The sequence below is a fragment of the Populus trichocarpa genome, chromosome 15 (assembly GCF_000002775.5).
Source record: "Populus trichocarpa isolate Nisqually-1 chromosome 15, P.trichocarpa_v4.1, whole genome shotgun sequence".
NCBI lineage: Eukaryota > Viridiplantae > Streptophyta > Magnoliopsida > Malpighiales > Salicaceae > Populus > Populus trichocarpa.
In genome coordinates, this window is record NC_037299.2 from 2714860 (window position 1) to 2721288 (window position 6429).

The window sequence follows — 6429 nt, forward strand, 5'->3', positions numbered from 1 at the left end:
CATCTAAATAGTAATGACAATCAAATATCATTTCAACCTTTTTTTTTCCATTCTAAATAAGTCTTGAGATCATTTCTCCTCTGAAACGCTAGAATTTTAAAATTGATACTCCCAAGTTTCTATCCAAATAATCAAGATCTCTACCTGCACCTTTATAGTCGAATTGATCATCTTGTTGAAAACCTTTATCTCTTCGGTTTCTAGGTTTCCAAAATCTACCCCTTGACCAATTGATGCATGGTCAACATCTTTAGATTTTCCCTCTTCATTCTCGTCAACAAGCTCATTTATAAGTGATATAGCTTGTTTTTCTAGCCTTCTAGCGTTGGGATCCCTACGATTTGACCTATCTCGCATATTACCAATCACGGACTCATACCTCTCTAGCTTGTCAAAAACCTCTCCAAACCTCAACTTTGTCCTCTTAAATTGTTATAGCTTAGCTCAAATCATAAAAATTTGATTATCCCTCTCTTTTAGTGGTGATGTATCGCATTTGAAAGATATCATCGAAATCTAAAAATCACATTGATAGCAAGAAAATATATCGTCACTCACTCTCTCACTTGTTTGCATTTAAATAGATGTCACTCCATATGTGTTTCACTCAAATATAGCTTTTCACAATAATATGCTTATATTTTTGTCTTTTACCTCTCGTGCTATCTTTGTTAGTTCTTTAAGAAACTAATCCTAAACAAATAAAGAGAATAAGTTGTAATATCAACCTTAGATTGTTTGGAATCAAAGAATTAAGAAAAAAAATGGCAATAAAATGAGTTATGAATACAAAAATAATAACACAAATAAAATAACAACAAAAACAATACGAACACAAAAATTAATATGAAAGTAAAAATAATTTAGAATTACTAATTTAGAATAAGATGTAATTTAGAATCTCTAAGAAACCTAAAACTATCTATAGACTACTAATTTAGCCAAAAATAATAGTAGCAAAACAAAGAAATTTGGGTGATGCAAACTGACACCAAAGAAACTAATTTTGCAATTTAGAATTACCCAAACTTATATGTGTTTAAATAACCCCAAAATCAATTATCAAAACTTAGATACCCAATGCCCCCTAAGAAATATCAAATTGTGGTGTATTTCCTTAGGTCCTGAATTCAAACTTCTGTAACTTTTGATTTGCAGCAAATTCCATAAGGTGCAATTTAAAAAAAAAATTGTATTAAGCCACAACAATAAGATGTAAGAAAACAATAAAAACTAATATGGAAACTTGAATATATATATATATATATATTCTTATTCTAATCAACTGATGCAAAATCAAAAGGTAAGAACCCTAGAACCCACACGCAAGAAATAACAACACAAGAAAACTGAAATCAAATTTAAAGATAGCAAAAACTCGACACAATTATTACTTGAATCAAGGCATCGAAGATATTGGAATGAATGCCACAACCCAAAAATTTTAAGGAATCGTGAATTGCAAGTATAAAAAAAATACCACAAAGACAAATAATCTTTAATAAGTTCATGATAGTTCAATGAAGAACCAATATGTATGAGTAATCTTCACATAAGCAAACAAAAGTCATGAAAAAAATCAATAATAATCCAATCTGAATAGTAATCCTTAAAAAATATATTTATAGTGTCAAAATAAACTTAACCTTAATGGACTAATAAAATGACATTAAGACCTAATTAAAATAACCCATAAGTTTATAAAATAAGTAAACAATCAAAACTAATTACATTAACCAAGTTGTCACAAGTATACTTGTTAGACATTAACTGTTGTAACTCTTTATAAAAATATGTTGAATAGTTGACTATGATTCTTTGTATAATAAATAAGTAGCCGACTATATATCCTTGTCAAATTCATAAGCTATTGACTTTATGTTTCCTTGCAAATTATGGAAATTTTGCCTTGTAAGTTAATTAATAAAACTCCTAAACTACTAACCATAATATCGCATGCTAATAAGAGATCTGCCACCTATAAAATCCCATGCTAACTTGGAATCTTTTCCTTTATAGGAAATCTACAACATATAAGGAAATATAATCTTAAACCAACTAAGAAAATAATGTAATTCTTGTAAAAAAAAAAAATTTTGGTTTTTATTACAAGGCATTCCTGAACCTCGATTGCTATGAAATTTTAATCCTACATAAAACAAGGCCTCTAAAATATCCTGGTAAAATTTCATCTCAAAATAATGATTGGATTGAAAGTTATGCATAAAACTGTATATTAGGAAGATTATGGCCAAAATTACCTCTTTAACCCTCTTGGCCATTGACCTTGTAATTGGCTTAATAGACAACTTTAATGGATCCTTTCATGATGTTTATTTTCTCTCATTATCATTCATTAAAAATAGTATGTGACCGACTCTTTCATATTTATTCTAAGCAATTTAGATTCCATTTGAAGTGCTTGAAGTTGCTAGCTCTTCGCTCTTGTTGTTTTTTGATACTTTTTTTCTCTCCATAAAATCATAAATATCCTTACCAGTTTTCTTACAAAGAATGGTTTTCAAGATTAATAAATCAAACTATTAGAAAATATAAATTTTTGACTTGCAATCTTTTAATTGTTATCCTTCTATTTCTAGTTTTTGCAATTTTATTATTGTTAAGCCAGACAGTGGTTCAATTATTCTTTAAAAAAGTAATTTGTCATTAATCCTTAAACATTAAAAAAAAACTTCATTAATATGCTTTAACAATCATAATGACCATAAAAACATATAATAGCCAGTTGAACAAAGTTATCAGAAGTTATGATTGAAGACTCTTTTCTATCTTTATTAGAGGCTAATTTATGTTGTGTTTTGGAGGTTATTTTTCTGTTTTATAAGGTCCTAATTGTTTTTGTAATTTTGTTGATTTTGGTCTCTATTTTTTGTCATTAAAGTACATTAAAATTCTTATGTTTTGGAGTTGTTGCTGCTGCGTTTTGAGGTTTGTTCATTAGTGCCACTACTGGAAAAAACTTGTTGGTTTTTGTTGTTGTTATGTTGTGTTAATATGAAGAAGTTTTTGCTATTACAAAAGGCTATCATTATTTTTATGAAGGATTTTATGTTGCTATTTTTATGTCTATGTGAAATGGTTGTTGTTGTTATGTAAACTATTGTTATATCATGTTTTTCTTAATTTTTTGGTCTTTTGATCAAACTAAACTCTAATACTAATTTTTTAAATATCTATATCAATTTTTAGGTGATCTTGGGTCTAAACAATTGGTATAACAAAGATCAATATATGAATTAGGAAACCAAAGTAACAAAGTTATTATTAATGTATGAGTTCATATTAACCATGTGAACAAAATTTTTATTTCTTGTACAAAGATGTTTTATGGTCAATCTCTGAGGTTAACATTCCTAGGTAATTGGGGTGTACTAGTTCATGTGTCATATGATTTTAGAAGACAAATAATAAATAGGCTCTTTTCCTGTCTAACATAGGAGTGTTCTCAAATGGTTCTATTGATGTTAGGCTATTTGAGTTTGAGTTGGATATGCAAATGAGTAAAGTTTTTAATGAAGTTTAATGTCAACCTACAAGCTAAATTTGAGCCTAAATGTTTATGTCTTCAATGCATGGGAAAATAATCTTATCATATGTAGTTTTCAAGTTAAGAATGTGATATTTTCACATTGTCCAACCATGCATGCAATGGAATTTTCTACAAAAAGTTATGATTATTTTAGTTTTTATGTTTATGTTTGTGTTTCTAGGAAGTAAAAAACATGTACTAGTTAATATTTTTCTAGTTTTATATCAAACTCATTTATTTGGATCTTAATATTGTTATCTTAGGAGCCATTTAGGAACGCGGTTGAAATCACGTTCCCTCAAAATTTAAAAAAACAAATTTGCTATTTTTTTATGTTTTCAGATCGTTTTGATGTACTAATTTCAAAAATTATTTTTTTAAAAAAAAACATCATTTTGATGCATTTCTAAGCGAAAAACACTTTTAACCGCAACCGCTACCACAATCCCACACAATCTTAGTGTTCCTCTAAACTTGAAGGTTTGTTCCAAGTATATATTTTTTATTCAAACTATGTACCAGAGATCTTTTGGCTAATTTTGAATTGAAATCTTTGATTTGACCTTTTAGGAACCCATCAAATTCTATATCTTCTTTGTGAGTGGTAAACTTATTCCCTTAACTTTGTATCTCTAAAGTGGTGATTTCATCTGTATGTTTAGAGTTGTGAGTTATTCACATCTGTATCTTTTTGGTTTTGCACCTTAGATTGGTGAACAGAAACTATCATTTGTGTGAGGAACGTATTTCTTTTTAATTTCATATCATCCTGGTATCACCACCCTACAAAAAGACAATATATAAACTCCTCAAATCTCATCAAGTTAATTACATTTTTTGCTTGGGTTGAAATTAAAGATTGGGACTAAATTGAGAGTGAGTATTAAGATTAGAGATTAAATTGAGGTTTTCTCTAAAGTATATGCAATGTGCATAACATGCAAAGCATATTAATGAATTTACCATGAATGCAGATCTAACCCAATGGTTGGAAGGGTTTTCATTAATGGACTAAAGAATAGCCAAGTTTATTATACTATGTTCCTAAAACGACAGGTAAATATCATAAAAAATCATTAAATCAATATAAAAAAAATAATGTTTATATTTTACAGGGGAAAATGACCAATAATCTTACTTGGACAAGAATAATATTTAACAAGATTTATAGAAAAAAAATATTTTATATATTTATCGAAGATAAATATAGATGGCATTCATGCATGTCTAATGTAGGTTAATAATTAATCTGGAATATGGATTATTCATTAAGAGTATTGTTAGTTAATTTCGCTTATAAAGCCACGTAATGTTATATACACAAACAATTAATAGATTTTTAAACAAATAAGGGAAAATCGGTGAAAATTAATCAAATTAAAGGTGGGGAAGGGAGCTTGTATTATCAATGTGAAATCTTAAGCCCTAAGAATAATTACAAAATAAACAAATACTAATATTTGGAGAACACAAACTTTTACTATATGAATCTTATCATATTAATTGCATAAATACAATAATAAAATTAAATGATTATTAATTTATTTAGTTTTCTTTAATTGGTTAAGAAGATTGTTTTTTTTTAATTTTTAATTATTTAGATGTTTTTTTTTAATTTTTAATTATTTAGAAGTCTAAATGTCTTGCTACGCTGTATTCAGTCCAAAAAACTTAAAGTCCTAGGCTTGCAGAAGGGCTAGGCATGCATGAGTTTTCCTTCCAGCATGCAAAACATGCACTCCTTAAAATAATCATCACATGCATGTTTTTACGTACACCGAACATAAAACATGACATAATTTCCAAGTAAGGAAAGGGAAAAAAGAAAGAAAGAGATGCTAAAGTCACATCCAAGTTTTAATAATGACATCTCTAGTATTATATATATATATATATATATATATATATATATATATATATATATAAAATATCAACAAGATAAACCAATTAATATTAGCTTTTTAAGCCAGACCCAAATAGTTAGTCTTTTCTAGCCATTTAAGTCGGCCCAAACAATTGGAATTTTAGCCTAACATCGACACTCAACGATACCTAACACTCAATCTATCCAATCCTACCCTGTGACATATCTCTATGCATTATTTTAGGATTATAGGAGTCAACACACAAACTTTTCATACATATAATGTTATTTTTTTTATACAGAGCGAATATAATCTTCTACGTCAGGGGCACTAATCATTACCAACATTTCTACCAATGATGACAAGGCATAAAAAACATGACATGACACAATAATCAATGCCTACCATAGCTAGCCAATGCCTTTTTCCTATACGAAAAGCATTTGATAGCATTAACAAGCATCATTTTCTCTTTTGATAGATTTTCAACTCCATAACCTATGGTGAGCACCAACATCTCCATCAATGACATCTCATTCTTCATGAAAAAAGTTAAAGAACTAGGTCTATAAATCCACTCAGTCACATGTAAGCAAGCTCGAGCCAATTCTCCATACAATCTCACCATACAAAGCCAACCATTCTCATAGCCAGAGATATACTAAGCCATTAAAAGCCAAAGCTACTTCATTGAAAGCCAAGAATTTACAAGCCATTGTAAGCCAATACAAACTCTACATCATACAATCATGTACATTCTAAAATTACGCATTTTTTCACCTTTATTATTCTTTTTTTTTCTATATTATTTCTCTACTATATTTTGTTGACTTAAACATTAGGAAATCCCTTATTTTTTAAGAAACTTGTTTTTAGGCAAACATCTAGCCACTAGATAAAGCTTAGGTACAATCCATCAACTAAAGACTAGCCTAGTTATATTAAATTCTAAAATGCAACTATACTTGCAAACTTTGATTTTAAAAATGAATTTATCAAAGGTGAAACTAATTC